The sequence below is a fragment of the Ursus maritimus genome, unplaced genomic scaffold (assembly GCF_017311325.1).
Source record: "Ursus maritimus isolate PB19 unplaced genomic scaffold, ASM1731132v1 scaffold_3, whole genome shotgun sequence".
In the NCBI taxonomy this organism is placed as follows: Eukaryota; Metazoa; Chordata; class Mammalia; order Carnivora; family Ursidae; genus Ursus; species Ursus maritimus.
In genome coordinates, this window is record NW_024425563.1 from 51637269 (window position 1) to 51653832 (window position 16564).

Here is a 16564-nt window from a genome sequence, read left to right on the forward strand (position 1 = left end):
TTCCTCCAGTCATTTTCTCCTTTGGAACCTTCCCCTCTGTCTAAGGAATCCACTTCTATGTTTTCCTTTACCCACAGACTCACAGTACTTCCACACATCAAGCAATTCTCTGCAACACCAGCTGGGTACCCTACAATTCAATTCTGACACAATCTATCGGAGTTAGCCTCAGATCCCACAAATTAAGGGCTCAATCTCACAAGACTGCCCCCACTTTCAATGCCGATCACAAGTCCTAGGTTGTCACCTGTACTTCTGTAAATTGGGATTCCCACAACCCCCTACTTAGGTTCACTAATTAATTTGCTAGATGGATCACAGAACTCAGGGAGACACTTATATTTACTGGTTTATTGTAAAGGATATAGTTGAAAATCCCAGATGAAGAGATACATAAGGCAAGATGTGTGGGAAAGGACGCAGAGTTTCCATGCCCTCTCCAGGCACCCCACTCTCCCAGCACCTGCATATGTTTGCCAAACCAGAAGCTTCCAAATCCAGTACTTTGGGGATATTTGTGGAGGATTCATGACATAGTCTGATTGATCATTAACTCAGTCTCCAGTCCCTCTCCCCATCTTGAAGAATGGGAACTAAGGTAGAAAGTTCCAAGCTTCTAACATGACCTTGTCTTTCTGGTGACCAGCCCTCATCCTGAAGCTATTCAGGAGCCCACCCAGAGCTGCCTCAGAACAAAAGACATTCCAAGGGATTTTGGAACTTCCAAGGGATTTAGGAGCTCTGTGTCAGAAATCAGGCAAAGACAAATGTTAGAACAGAAGATGCTCCTCATCTTCTTATCACTTAGGAAATCACAAGGATTTTAGGAGCTGTGTGCCAGGAATTGGGGGTAGGTATGTATATTTATTATTTCCCACCCTTCCTTCTGACTCTTTCCCTCCTAATACCAGGCATACTGAGATTTGCCCAAATTGACAAGATCTTCACTTGATCCGATACTTCTTCTCACTACAGGTTAACAATTCTCTCCTGTCCAAATCCTTGAATATGTGAACTGCCACCACAGTGTCACTTTTCCAGGAGCTACATCTTCCCTCTCTTGCTCCTTTTGACTCACCACACAGTTGAACCTTTTGTCCTACATTTTACTAATGACCTCTTTATTGCCACATCTAGTGGTCTTTCATCAGAGTTCCTTTTGATGATTCCACTGGATATGACACTGTTATGTCACCTCTCTCTCAGCTTCTATGACATGTCATTTTCCTGTGTCACTCCCTCATTCTCCTTCTCTCACATTCCTTCTCTTCCCTTTTCTAAGTTCCTCTTCCTTGCCCTGCCTAGCAACTATGAGTATCCTCCAGCACTCCAGTCTCCTCACACACCCTCCCTGAAGGCATTCACTCTCATGGCTTCAGCTCCCTCCTCTGAGAGCAACTCCTACATCAATATTTCAAGCGCAGGATAGAGCAGGTGCTTCACGGACAAACAGCCGTGAATTAATCAAATAGCTGATGGGGACGAGCACATTATTTCCAGGGAGTTGCACAGGAGCAGCTGGGATTGCCGGCAGAATCTGTATCTGGATGTGCGCGGGAACATATGCCCAACAGTGGAACTACAACCTGTGGCCAAGACATCCCTGTGGCCCTGTTGAATCTTGAAGACCGCAGGACTCCATTGCCATGACTGTCAATCCATGCCAGTAGCACTGCCCACAGGAAGCCAGCCTACAAAAGGAAAATGAGAAGTGCCCTCTTGAGAGGGAGATCTGAATGACAAGCCTTGACTCTCACCCTGCCTAATGGTACAGTGGGAAACACGGGCGATCTTTCTGCCGTAATGGGGACACTGTGACCGACTTGCCTTGATGTAGTCATATCATAGGAACTGAATGGAGGTGGAAAAGAAATTGCTTAGAGGCCATGTTCATGTTATACCTAAAATAGCTCCGGAGACATTCAGAACTGCCCTTGGACAAGCTGTATTTATGTGTTATCCACCCAGCCAGTGATTATTATCTAAAAAAAATTGTGTTTAAAACATTTTAGCAGCCACCGTATTCAGTGCTGGTGATACACACATCAGTACAACTTGTCTCCTGCTTCCAGAGAGCCTACATCTGGTCCCCACACAAACACCTTTTCAATCAAGTGTAACAGAATTAGCCAGGCTTTAGGAGAGATAGGAACGAAGAGCTCTCATATTCATAATAGTGTTCAGCGCTTCACCAAGTGTTTTCACATCCTTACCTCATTTAATATTTATAACAGCACAATAACATAGCATTGATCTCATTTTACAGAAGAGACTATCAAGGCATAAAGAGGTCATATGTGGAAGAATGTATGTAGCCAGTGGCTGAGAGCTGGGGCAGGAACCAGGTGGCCAAGTCCAATTCCCTGCCTTCCTACTCAGTTCCTTGTTGGTATAGGGAAAGTGCTAGGTGCATGTCTTTCTTCCATAGTTTCTTCAGTTATGAGATTCTCTGACTCTGTAACAAGGTCCCTCCCTCAGGAACCTCTCAGTCCAGGAGGGACAAGTAGACCAAAACCTGAACAACACTGTTCCCCTGCCTAGTTCATAGGGCTGCTGTGAAAATTACATTACATGATGCACTGACCCGGTGAAAGCACTGCTTAGGGCGTGATCCCAGCGTTCTGGGATCGAGCCCCACATCAGGCTCCTCCACTAGGAGCCTGCTTCTTCCTCTCCCACTGCCCCTGCTTGTGTTCCCTCTCTCGCTGGCTGTCTCTGTCAAATAAATAAATAAAATCTTTAAAAAACAAAAAAAACTGGATGCACTGATCTTAGCCCTTTGCCTGTCCCACTGTGGAGCAGGTTATTTTTCCAGGCTTTCCTTAGTTCTCCAAGTATCTGCCTCCCCCAGGAGACTGCAGGGGCAGGGAGCAGGTTTTGCCCACCATCACTCGGAACAGTGTGCTCAGGGTTGTTGAGGAAACCATGAATGAGATGAAGCAGGCTGGTCTTGGGGAGGGAAGTGGCTGGATCCATGCGCCAAATTCTTTTCACCTCAACACACATTTTTGTGTTTCTCAAAGTACCCAGTTTAGTACGTTGGTGGAAGTTCACAGTGGAAGTTCAATGACTATAAAACAGGATGGAGGACAGGTTTTGAGTGAGGGAGAGAAGGACGAGGGGGCAGAAGAAGGAAGAAGAAAGGAAAAGGGAAGGAGGAGATAGAGCATTAAAATTTGTAAAATGCTTCTGTCTCCATAGATGTCAGTGCCAGGACTTAATTTATCTTGGCATCCTCACATGTTTTTAGTATTTTAAATGAGCACACCAGTCCTGGCCCGCTGTAGGAGAAGACGCATGGGAGATCTCCTGACGACATTATGTTCCAGGAAATCATGCTGCAGTCGGTCACAGCAGCAGCATGGCAGCAATCGCTCCCCGCCGAAATTCCTCGGGCAGGCTGGAGTGTTGCTTCGTGTTGTTTTAGGCTCTCTGGCCCAGGAAGAACTGGATGGAAACACTCTGCCCGCACCCCCGCCTCCCCCCACCCCGTGCTGACTTGTGGTCAGTGAAGCACATGCAGTTTGTGCCTCTTAGGAAATGTGGGACAGGAGGCTGTGTGGAGTGCTGCCAGCGTGACAGTGGAGGTGCGTCAGCGGGCTCAGTGACAGGTGGCAGAGGCCAGGGGACTGGGGAATCACTTACAGTCACGGAGGTTCTTCTCTCTCCCCAGCCTTTGTCCGCTGATGGGAATGAGGTAGCGGGCAGCCAAGCCACATAACGGGAGCCTGGAGAAAGACGTCTTGGGCAATTTGCACAAGAGTTTCCTTCTTTAAAACATCACACGGTAAGCCAATATCCCTGAGGGCAACTCTTTATTGGCTGCCTTATTAGGTTTTTGTGTTTTTTTAAACGCAAATCTCTTAAATTAAGACACTTCTCTTGGTTTTATGTGCACTTGCTCAGGCTTGTCTCGCCGTTGTAATACTGAAGTTCTGCCATTCAGCATTTGGGACAGAGCCAGCTTTGAATCTGGGAACAAGAGCAGCACACTGTCAGTGAGACAGTGGGCTTGTTTTCTGCACAAGTGGCAGCAAGAAAGAGTGCTTGCCCTTATGGGAGAGAAGTTTGAGGGATTGGATACACAAAGTGAGTGCTAGCTGCCAGCCCCAGGGCAATCAGCTAATGGTAGCGCTTAGAACGGCAACAATTGGGAAAACTACAAATTTGGGTTGCCTTATCTTATATGAAATACAGTGTCTATATTGATTGTAAATTCTCCTCACATGGAGCTAGGCAATGGCGTGCTAGTAAACAGGCTCTTTGGAACTGAAGAATAAGGGGGAGGGCTGATTTGTAGTGTTAGTCAATTTTCCTGGTGTAAATACTCCAACTACAGCAGGTTTCCTGCTACCAACGGTTGACCCGTATGCAGAATTCCTGAATATTTAACTCTCAGATCTCCAGAGCTGCTACCAGAAGCTCCAGCCCACCACTGGCTGAGAAACAAATCTCTATTTTCCACTTCCAGACTAGCTTTGAATCCATGCACCACGTTTCATCTCCACCACCACCCCGCACCCAAATAAGACTGGCTTCAGTCTTGCCATTTATTAGAGGCATGCTCTTGGCAAGTATTCACCTTCTCCAAACCACAGTTGTCTCTTTGACAATGCGAGTTCAGATGATGCAGTAGATGCCTTTTACCGTTTCTGCCAAGCCAGTCTTCTCTGAGAGCCGTACCTTTCTCCTGGCACCATATTTGGAGTTGATTTAATCAGGGCTGAACTCTGACCCTAGGGGAGTCAGTTCATCAACTGGCCACTGGCCTGTCGGATCTCTCTTGATTATTTGAACCCAGCAACTTTGAGCTTAGACTGGAGAGTGCTGAGACAGAGACAGAGAGATCCCCGGCCTCCTGCTGTGCTCCTCAAGGCGCCTGCTCTGGCCTGATTGTTCAACTTCATCTTGGAGTCTATCTCCCCTGCTCCAATAAACTCTCTCCTGCACTCAGCCCAGTCCGAGTAGGATTTTGTTAATTACAACCACTAGAGCTTTAAGTAGGTCAGAAATGAACTTCAAGGCTTTTGGTGGTCCTCATATTACACCAGTGGTTCTCAAAGTGTGGTGCCCCAACCAGCAGTATCAGCTTCACCCTGCCACTTGTTGGAAATGCCCCACCTCAGGCCCCACAAGCTCTATGGGTGGGGCCCGGCAATTTGCATTTTTACAGGTCTTCCAGGTGATTTTGATATGTGCTCAAGTTTGAGAACTGCTGCATTACTAGTCTAACAGGGGTATATTTTATTTAAGAAAGGCATTTTCAGGGACGCCTGGGTGGCTCTGTTGGTTAAGCATCTGACTCTTGGTTTCAGCTGAGGTCATGATCTCAGGGTCATGAGATCAAGCCCCTCTTCGGGCTCCCATGTCAGGTGTGAAGTCTGCTCAAGATTCTCTCTCTCCCTCTCCCCTGCCTCCTGCTCCCTCAAAGTAAATAAATAAATAAATAAAATGAAAGGCATCTTCAGAAAGACAAATGAGGTTTTCTTTTCTGATTAATTTATTAGATTGAAGACCAAAACTAATTCTTTATTGGTAAAAAGTTAGTATTTTTTTTATAAATAACATCTATTACTTTTACAACTTGAAAGAAATGACAACAAATTTCCTTTTTTAAAAACTTTCATGTCAGTGGGCCAAGACCAACATTTCAAAGATGAGCCTAAAAGAACACAAGGAGAAGATAAGAGTGAAGAATGAAAATGCAGCCCATAGAGAACAGAAGCGGAAAATAAGCACCAGGTAATTTCAAAACAGTGAAGGCTGGAAGCAAACACAGAGTAGATAACACAGATGCTGTGTGGTTGTGTGTTGGAGAGGGTTTCACAAAATGTGCCGTTAAATATTGAAATGACTAGGAACTTCTGGCATAGGAAACGGTGCGCTATTGATTGATTTACATACACGCAATAAAAAATGAAACAGGAAACTTAGACTTCATGTCACCCTGACATGTCTACAGTTTTCCGGGTTAGGTGCGGAGAGAGATGGTCAGACGGGAATTTTCACTACAACATGATCTTAAACAGGCAGTTCGAATGGATAGGGCTCACCTGCAGGTTGGTTGTTTGAAACTAACACTGCTTCCCTTGGAAAATCATACCGTTGGAGAGTAGACTGCAGGCTGGACAATTGAACGCTTCATGTAAGGAAACCACCGGGCAGGTAATGGTACAGGTCCGTGCAAGGGCCCATCCCAGAAGTGACCTGCATTTTAACAGTTCCGTTACCGGCCCCTAGAGGGCAAGCTCGAGGCTGAGGTTACAGAGCAGGGCAAGCTGGAGGGAGGGGAGTCAAGGAAGGGTGCGGAGTCCTCTGGTGGAAGAAGTGGGGGTTCCCTTTGCAGCAGTGTCAACAGCTGGGGACTAGGACAGAGGGAAGTTTTGCAGGTGAACGTCCAAATGTGGGAGTCACTAGCAAGCTGGATAATGGAAAGTTGGGAACTGGCCCTGTCTGCTCTTGAGTGCTGTGCCCATTGTGGTGTCAGCCTCTGAAGCAGGATTGAAGGACCCAGTGGCTATACTTGCTGGCTCTGCAGAAGACGGGTCCTGGCTTGAATCCTCGGTCTACCAGTTAGCTGCCTGCTATGTAACCTTGGGCTGGTCACTAAAACATGCCGTGCCTTGGTGTCCTCATCTGGAAAGCGTTGGTGATGATACTAGAAGTGCTCTCCCAACAAGGTGGTTGTGCAAATTCAATGAGAGAATGCCCGTGAAGCACTTGGCCCTCTGAGCGTTTATGTTAGATGCTGTCATCTGCAGTTAGTCCCTGAGATACTTTAAAGGATTCATATTCTTTTTGAAAAAGAAAATGACGGACTAGAGTTTAGTTAGGTTGATTAGCTAAAATGTGTAAGAAGTATAAAGAGGACTTGCATGTTGTGGGAAATGGCATCTACTTTCTTATGTGAGGTGGTGACCCACATCTCTGAATCTTCACAAAAGATCCCACCAGCTGAAAATCCTATTAGCGGTGTGTTCCGCAGGAATTTAGGAATTCTCGAGAAAATAAATACGGGAAAGTTTTCCATAACAATTCATGATGCATAAGGGATGTTTATTATTCTAGTGGTTAATTTTTTTCAATATGACTACTCTTTGAAGGTGCTGGGATTTCAAAACAAAAACAAAACAAAGCAAAAAAATGAGCCCTGCTTAACCATGCAGGGAAACTGTCTGGATATGTTTAGTCATGGTTCCTGCTCTTCTGACTGTCCCAACTGCTGAAAATATTTACAACTGTGTTTTTTGCCTTCGCTGTTTTGCTGGGTAAATGCAGATAATACAGTGCCCCCTGGGCTTTAGAAATGCTTTGAAAGGCCTGTAGAGTTACAGCTATTTGGCTTTGCTGAAGGGTTTCCCCAGGCCCTCGTGATGTGTGGGCAAAGCGATCTTGGTTATGTGGCACTCGGCAAGTGTCCTGGCTTCAGCCAATGTCATCTAGAGGACACTATGAGACAGGACCTCCCGAGCCACACATGTGTCTGTCCCAAGAATCTGGAACACATCCATGAGTGATGCTTCTGAGTTTGAGCCAGGACGCCCAAGTAGGTTCTATTTGTGTTTCCCCTGTTTGCTGCAAAGGATTCTATCCCAGTAACACACCCTTAAAGTCCAGGTATTTACAGAGTAAGGAAACAAACTTCAAAAGAGCATGAATCTTTGTACTAGATGGAGTTTGAAAGCTCTCCTGCTATTTCTTTGGGTCTCTCCTGGTCAGCTGCAAGGCCTCAGGCACGAGTGTAGATGGTGGGTTCAGACTAGAGTGAGCCCAAGGCAGAGTCAGGGAGCAGGCGTTCTGCATCTGGCTGGCTCACTTCCTAACATACTCATGCGGCCACTGCCAGTCAAGTAGTATCTCTAGTTCGAGCCCAATATAAGTGGTTTTCTGAAAGAGCCTGTGCCTGGAACTCTCCCCATGGATGCCTGACTTTGAAAGCAATAATCCTTTCTGCCAATTCTCAGGCAGACCCTGAGAAGATGGTACCTGACGACTTGCTTGGGTTATAAACCCTCTTAAGAGCACTCATAGTTTAATAAGAAGCAATTAGAAACCTAAACATATCATTAGCCAAAGAAATAAATCTTTTATGGGAGAATGTTGGGTTTACTGGCTGCCGATGTGGGAAATACTTTTGAATACACAAACCTGTCTGGTAGTCTTAAATGACTTCCATTATGCTTCTGTAATGGGACTGAATTTTTTCTTCTGTAAAATGGGATAGCAACACTTGACTTTGCTGACTCAGAAGGTTATATAATGACAAAAAGAGATAACAGACATGAACTTTTAAAGGTATTGACACCAGGGCATTTTATCTTAATTTTTAATGGGCAGCAACATGGTGTTAAGGAAAGAGCTAAGTTTAGTGTCAAGCAGGTATGAGTTCTGTCTGCTCTATATTAGTTGTATGCCAAATTATTGAATCTCTGTGAGCTTCTGATTTTTTAACTATAAAATAGAGACAATAACCTCACCTCCCAAGTATATGGTGAGAATGAGACAGTTGTGTCCCCTCCATGGTGCTGGGCACCTGATTGGCATCAACAAATGCTGGCTGTTATCATTCCCCCAGACTACCATTCAAATAGAAATTTTTATTATCTACAAAGGGCAGTTACACCAGGAAATCTGGTCCAGTCTCAAGTTGACGGAAGGCTGAAGGACCTTTGAGGATCCAGGAGAGCTCTGGGCTACTGAACCGGGAGAGCTGTGAGCCCTATTTCACACCCAGAGGCTGTAGTTATGGGCAATTTCCTTGGCCCCTTTTACCATTACTCCCCAGCTTCCTTATCTCTCAGACATCCTTCAAAATGCCAGTTTTGAGTAGATGGAGCCCAGTCTGTCTTATTCCCTACTGTTTCACCAGTACTTTTTACAGGGCCTTGGACAGAGTAGGGGCTCTACCGACATTAATTAAATAGATGAATGACCAGGGTCGGCCATCTGAACTTGTGTGGGCTCCTAAACAAAGTCTAGCCTGAAACCGAGCTCCAAGAAGTTAGGATTGGGAGAAGGATTTGTGGTCACACACTGAGAATACCTAATACGCAGACAGTATTGAGGCCAAATATTAGTAAGGTGGGATACATGGGGATACGTGTCCTCTCCATCCCATTTCAACCTGGAGAAGTCATGTGTCTTGATGTTCAGAGCTGAAAGACATATGGAAGACATTCATTTAAATGTCAGGAAGGCAGATGCATCTGAGTACATACTAACACTCTAGGAAACAGGTCCAGGGATCATTCATTCATCCAACAAATATTTGTTGAGGGCTTACTATGTGCCAGTCACTCTTCTAGGCAGTGGTGACATAGCAGTAAACAAAACAGACAATATCCTTGTCCTCATGGAGTTCCATTGAAATGGAGCAAAATAGGCAGGAAACGAAGTCCATAGCAAAGGGTGGTGATGGAAATACGATAAAGAAGACTAAAGCAGCATATGGGGATGCAGAAAGCCAAGCATTGCTATTTTAGTGAGGGTGGTCAGGGAAGGGCCTCCTGGAGCAGAAGTAATATGCACAGAAGTGTGAAATCAAAGGTCATAGCACTATCTCAAGGAAAAGTATTCTAGAGTAAGGGAAGGGTGAGTGTAAACCTGAACGTAAGTGTGGTTGGCATGTTCAAGAAACAGCAAGAGGGCCTGTCCGGCTGAAGAGTGTGCAAAGGGGAGAACAGTAAGAAATGAGGTTGGCAAGGAAATGGGAGCCAGATGCTGGAGTACACTCTAGGCCAAGGCCAGGGCTTTGGGTTTATTCTCCATGTGACGAGAGGGTTGTGAGCACAGGAGTGATTTCCGTTTTTATTTTTTATTTATTTATTTATTTATTTATTTATTTATTTATTTATTTAGATTTTATTTATTTATTTGACAGAGACAGCCGTTGTTAAAGGAGGACTCTGGCTGCCTGTCATGTGGAGAAGAAACCCTGGAGGCAAAGGTGGGAGCAGGGAGCCCAGCTCAGCAGCTACTGCAGGAGCCCTGGGAAGAGGTCATGGTAGCTTTGGATAAGGATGGGAGGGGCAGAAGAAATAAGTGAAGAAATCTGGGATATGGTTTAGATATTGAGCCAACAGGATTTGCCAGTGGATTGGAGGTAGTATTTGAGAAAAAGAGAAGCTCAAGGAGGACTTTGAGATTTTTTACCTAATTAAATGACAGTTCTTCCTGTGATGGGACACATAAGGGCAGAGTGGGTTTTGTGAAGGGGAAATGGAAGATTTGGTTTGGGATATTATTATATTGACCTATTGCTGCATAACAAGCCACCCCAAGACTGAATGACTTCAAACTACGATTATTAGTATTTTCCATGTTTCCGTAGGTTGCCTGGGCTGAGCTGGGGAACTCTTGGTTTTCTCTGGAAGTTACAGGGGGACATCTGGGCCTCACACATGTGGCTGGCCATGGGTGCTGGCCATTGGCTGGCAGCTCAGCTGGTGCTGTCATCGGCAGTGCCAACACATGTCACTTAGTCTTATTGCAGCAGCCTTCTCACAGTTGCGGTCCAAGAGGGACTATACCATACTGTTGCAGTCCAGAAGAGCCAGGTAGAAGTTCCATTCTTATGACCTAGCTTTACAAGCACCCAAGTGTTACTTATGCTGTATCTTACTGGTGAAGCAAACCACTAAGGCCAGCCTGTATTCAAAGGAAGGGGAACCAGACTTCACCTCTTGATTGGAGGAGCAGCCTGCAAGTACAGGGAGGGAAGGGGCTGTTGGCAGCCATCTGTGGACACCATCTATCACTGACACTCTGTTTGAGATGTGTATTGGTGTTCAAGTGTCAGGAAGAGATTCTGGGTCTCCAGAAATTGGGCAGGAAATTTCTCTTGAGAGATTTTGTTTAGATTGTTAGACCTGACATTGTTAAATTAGAAAGAAATTGCCCTCCTGCTTTCTCTTTTAAAAAGTGACCTAGCTGGAACTGTGTTTTTCTAGAACATATGCCTGTGGTAGCTAATAAATAAACTGCATTCTTTTTTTATCATCATTAATGATTACTTGACACAATGCCCGATACTCTAGACACTTACAAGTGTTAATCATCATTATTATTAGCTCTTGGATTTTTCAAACTTCCTTATTCATATTCTTTCTAAACTGAAGAGATGTACCATGCTGTGGCACGCATTAGTCTGGCTATATTCACATTGGGTTGATTGTTTCTGATATTATAAAACATTTCAGACCCATTCTTCCTTCTGACCCCATTATTAATACACACACCATTTCTCAGCCTAGACTCTTCCAACCTACTTCCTGAGTCTGCAAAACCCATAGGATTAAACTTTTTGGTGTTTTCATATTTATGATAATTTTAAAATAATCTGAGCACATTCTAGAACTCCCAACTACCTCCTTTTATTGAAGTACTCCATGTAATTTCATAGGGATATTTGCATGGAACATACGATTATATTAGTATCAAGGAAAGCCAAATTATAATACAACATACACGCTTAAGTTTTTGCAGCCGTGCCATAGAGAAAGTAGTGGGAGAATGGAATGGTCCATATCGTTGGCATATGAAACTATAAAGACCCCAGAGTTGGGGCACCTGGGTGGCTTAGTCATTAAGCATCTGCCTTCAGCTCAGGGTGTGATTGCAGGGTCCTGGGATCGAGCCCCGGGACGCCCTATTCTGCTGGGAGCCTGCTTCTTCCTTTCCCACTCCCCCTGCTTGTGTTCCCTCTCTCACTGGCTCTCTCTCTCAAATAAGTAAATTTTAAAAATCTTAAAAAAAAAAAAAAAGACCCCAGCGCTGTACATATTTACAAAGTCATTGGCTATTTATGAAATCTTATTTTTGTATACACAAATTAGCAATGGTTAGATTGTAAATGCAGTAGTGAAAAACAAAGAATTTTTTTTGTTAAACAGTTTATTTTAATTTCAATATTATATTTTGAAGTGTGCTAATTGAGCTTTATGATAATAAACCCATTGGATGAATAATGAATCCATCCAAATAAGGAAGCTTGTTTTTAAACAAGATGATCAAAGAAGATGATAGCAGTAATGATCCAACTTTGCCACAAGTGAAATGAAACACATTAGTGCATAGTCTGCTAGTAAACCAAACATGGGCAATTTAGCGGCAGCAAATAACATCGTTCATTACTCTAAATTAATGTTGATAACACTATGTTGGTTTTGTAACTTAGTTTGCCTTTAATTTATAAACTTGTTTTAGTTTTAGATTTGCATAAGATCTATGAGCACAAGGCATTTACACTTCATTCATCTTAGAGAAACATAATTAAAATGATTTAAATCAATGCTGATGATTTATATATATTTTTTCCTTTAAAGGCTTGCTTCATTACTCATGTTTGAGAAATACTGACTTCATGAATAAGCTTCTATAAATCTAAGAACAGTCTCATCATATTCTAGGAAAAAGGAAAGAGAAAAACCACTATAGGGCTCATTTTCTTTTCCTCTCAGAGACGTTTTTAGGCTTATAAGATTCTGGTTCCAGTTGTTTTTTTTTGTTTTGTTTTTGCTGTTTGTTTTTTAAATATTTTCTGTTTGTTTGTTTTGCCTGTGTGAACATAGGAGACATTTTGACATCGATCTCTAGGCCTGTTCTATTGTTTCCTAGAGAAATTTGCTCCTTGTTCTCTGATTATATCAGTCTACTTTCAGTTTCAAAAACATGCCAAGTTCTTTGCCACCTCAATGCTCTTGTACTTGCTGTGTCTTCGGTTCCAGCTAGAGCACTTTCCCATGGCTTTTTGCATGGCTCGTCCTTTTAAATCTTTAGTTCCTTGCTTAAATATTCCTTCCTCAGGATGCCCTTCCATGATAACCACTGTTTAAAGGAGGCTTCTCTTATTTTCCCACATTACTTTCTTCATTTCCCTCGTAGTACTTACAAGATCTCTCAAGATTTAAGATGTTTGTTTTATTTGTCCATTGCCTCCCTCCCTCCGACTGTGAGAGGGAATGGGAATGCTGCAAGTCTTTTTGACTATTGTGGCATCTAGCACACTCTAAGGCATACATAGGGACCTAATAAGCATTGACCAAATTTGGAAGTATGATAACCACTGCTTTTATGACTTAGGGTATTCCTGGAAATCCTGTCATCTAGGCGGCCAGTGTGAAAGTACTGAGGACTTACCCATGATGAAAAATATTCAGTGAGTGAAATAAAGAATCCAGTAGAAGGTCTAGGTGTATTGGTTGAGCTGAGTGGTGCAAAGCAACCAAAAGTGGGGATCAGCTTCCCAGTAGAGGCAGCTTTGCTAGTTGATCTACAAGTACCTAGTTCTCCTGATTCTCATGGTTTGCCAGCCCTCATGGTTTGATGAGGAGGTAAGAGGCAAATAATGATCCTTTAAGTCCCTGTTCTATCAGACCATGCCAGAATGCATGCCTTAGTCAAGTTAAGGATTGTGAAAGTCGATACCCAATTGATGAAAGTAACGACAAGCTTCCAAACCTTGGATTTATTTCATTTGTCTTAGAACTCTGCTGAGTTAGTTAATTACCATTTTTTCATTATCTGGAATATGCGCATTTCCCCAGCTTGTAATATCTCCGGAGTCAAGACACATCTTAACAATTTATGTCATGTCATGGTTTACTTGGTGGCCATTTTCTTTTTTAAATAATATATAGAACAATGTACATTTTACAATTAATGGCTCTTTGGAGTCAATAAAATAAGTAACCCTCTCTATTTTTTTGAGGCAGTTGGCTAATATTAATTGGCTAAGTGAAGGAACTTATTAGCATTTTGCTAGGAACAAGCCACTGTAGAAGCATGTCAGCAGAAAGTGGCTGCCAACAATTCCTGTGCCACTGTGATGCCTTCCGGCCAAGGAGTGGAGTCTGTTTGTCCTCTACTTAAATCTAGACCGACCCTGTGATTTACTTTGATCAACAGAGTGTGAGGGAAGTGACCCTGTGTGACTTATGGGTTGTAAGAGGACTTCCAGTTCCTTTGAGGAGCCAGCTACCTCATTGTACTTACAACTACTGATACGTCCCAGCCATCAGCCAGCACCAATGCCCTAACCATGTGAGCAAGGCCATCTTGGATCTTCTAGCAGCCCATGCTGTGCCTCAGACAACACCATGAACCATCCCCACTGAGCCTGGTCTGAATTCCTAATCCATAGACTCATGAACAAGAAAATGGTTTTTGTTTGAGTCCTCTACATTTTAGGGTGCTTTGTTACATGGTAATAGATAATTGGGACAGCAATGGAGTTAGGATATAAGTCCTAGAAACTATTTTCTCAATTTCCCCCAATTTGGAACAAACTATCCTTCTTGAATGAAGAAATACCCTCAATGATATGAGCCTTAGAAAAATTGCCCATGTTTTTCCCAGGTCAGATTTCCCAGCACTAATAATACAATCCATGAAGTACTATGAGAAGCCACAGTTCAGAAACAAATTGTGCTGGAATCATCACGTCCTCAAATCACCTTCCCATTCACAATTGTTTCTACTCAATGTGATGTGCTTTCACTGAGAACCTGGGGCTCCTAAAAGATGTCTTCCTGCATAACCTAAAGTAAAACTGCGTAATCCCCAGGGACTTGCCTCTAAAAATGTCTAATGCTTCTAAACAAACAAATGATTGCTTAGCCATGGTAATTCCATAAGAGAACCAGCTTCGAATGACAACTGTTGTTCAAGACCATGATTAGTCAGAGAGAATGATCTGGATCTGACAAACCTCAGAGCTACGAGGGCACAAGGCGTGTCCCCCAAAGCAACAATCAGGGGGAATGATGGGGGCATATCTCCTGAGAATTGCCACTCAGAACAGCCGACCCTGCTGACCAAGCAGGATATCCTCAGCGTGTGCCGCAGTTTCACAATAGGAAGTGTGAACATTAGGAACATTGCAAAAGGGAGGGCAAGGATTCTGAAAGATTAATATCCGGTGAGGTGTGAAAGGAAAACTGAAGCTACTCACTTGCAGTAACACCCTCAGAATGGAAAGCTATTTTGATAGTGAAGTGTGGAAAGTTAACATTAACCAAATAAAACCATGGGGGCATAAAGCCAGGAATGTGCCTGAGTTCGTGGTCTGGTTTTCCTAAGCTTATTTGCTCTTCCAGGAGAAATTTTTTTCTATTACTCCATGAAATACGAGCGTGTGTGTATGTTTATACTTTAAAATACACCACATTATCTCAAGGTCCTGTTATTCCTATTCTACAACTTAATCCATGTATGCAGGCCAATAATTATAACTGCTTTAATATTTCTTTAAAGGTAAACCTAGTAGGGGCACCTGGGTGGCTCAGTCGGTTAAGCGTCTGCTTTGGGCTCAAATCATGATCCTGGGGTCCTGGGATCAAGCCTGAAGTTGGGTCCCTGCTCAGCGGGGAGCCTGCTTCTCCCTCTGCTGCTTCCCCTGCTTGTGCTCTCTCTCCCCCTCAAATAAATAAAGTCTTCAAAAAAAAAAAAAGTAAACATAGTACTCTCTCTTTTGTGTCTGCCTAACCTCCTTCATGGGACACTAAAATTGAGAATGAATATCTCCTTCAGTCTCTGACTGGCACATGGGGCCCTCACCAGTGTCTAGCTGGGGTTAGGAAAACTTCCATGAGTCCAAATCAATCTGTCGTCCCAGAACACCCAGATAGCAGTTCTGCTCCATATGGAATCTGTCTGGACATCAATCTACTGATGGATGCAGTCAAGACAAGGATCAGTATCACCCCTATTATGATTTAGTGGAGACTCATACTCGATTTTGGATTGCTTCTTAACATCCGGGAGAGATATTAACCCAGAAAGAAAACTATGGAATGGAATCATTACCAAGAAAGAACAAACCGCAAAGGATAGGAGTGTGGTGTTGTAAAGGTTCAGCCTGTCCAATGCTACCATGAATTCAATGATTTTCAATGAGGCAGAAAGAAAGGTATCCTTTTCCTAGCAAGTGCAAAAGCATACTGTCATTTTATGGTTCTTGGAAAAACACATTGATTGACCCTCAGTTGGCAACACCCCACTGAGGCCTCCAGCCTTTTCTCTGGACCCCATCAGCAGACCTGGGCAACAGTGTCAGATATTATAGGACATGCATTTAAAATCTTCATTTGAAGCTGGAAAACCACTATTGTTTTTTCTGCAAATAAATCTAGGAAAAACATGTTATGCTCTTTTCCAACAAAAAGGGGGGGTTCACCCAAAATCAGAGACCCAAAGTTGAGTTCCCTGAGGCATGATGCTTCTCTCTCGACAAGAATAACTTAAAGTAGCTTTGGGGGTGGGAGTGTGAGATGTCCTTATAACCTCTCCCCATTCCCCAACATTTCCTCTCACAGCATCTGAGTGTTTTGATTTCTCTTTGTGACACTCTACTGAAGGATCACCAATTAAGCCTACTTCTAAAGTTGTACATGGCCTTGGCAAAGAGGTAGGTCAACAGGGACACTGGTTTCACCCCAGGCCTAAGCACAGAGAACAGGGACAAGGCAGGGCTCAGGAAATGTGTATGTGAATTTGAACTTGAAGCTTGAAGGTTGAATGTACCTAAGACAGGCTTTGTTAGGACACCTGGGTGAGGCACCAGAGT

General features: G+C 43.5%; 1 long non-coding RNA gene across 4 annotated transcripts in view; it reads left to right on the top strand.

The window, feature by feature from the left end:
- LOC103658869 overlaps nucleotides 1-16564 on the top strand; it is a 195488-nt gene that overhangs the window by 162103 nt on the left and 16821 nt on the right. For 3 of the 4 annotated variants that reach the window (XR_005838574.1, XR_005838572.1, XR_567317.2), the window contains 3 exons: nucleotides 3674-3787; nucleotides 5633-5742; nucleotides 9881-9946. This is a non-coding gene — a long non-coding RNA (uncharacterized LOC103658869). The remainder of the gene's footprint in view (nucleotides 1-3673; nucleotides 3788-5632; nucleotides 5743-9880; nucleotides 9947-16564) is intronic. The other variant, XR_005838573.1, reaches the window with a different exon arrangement.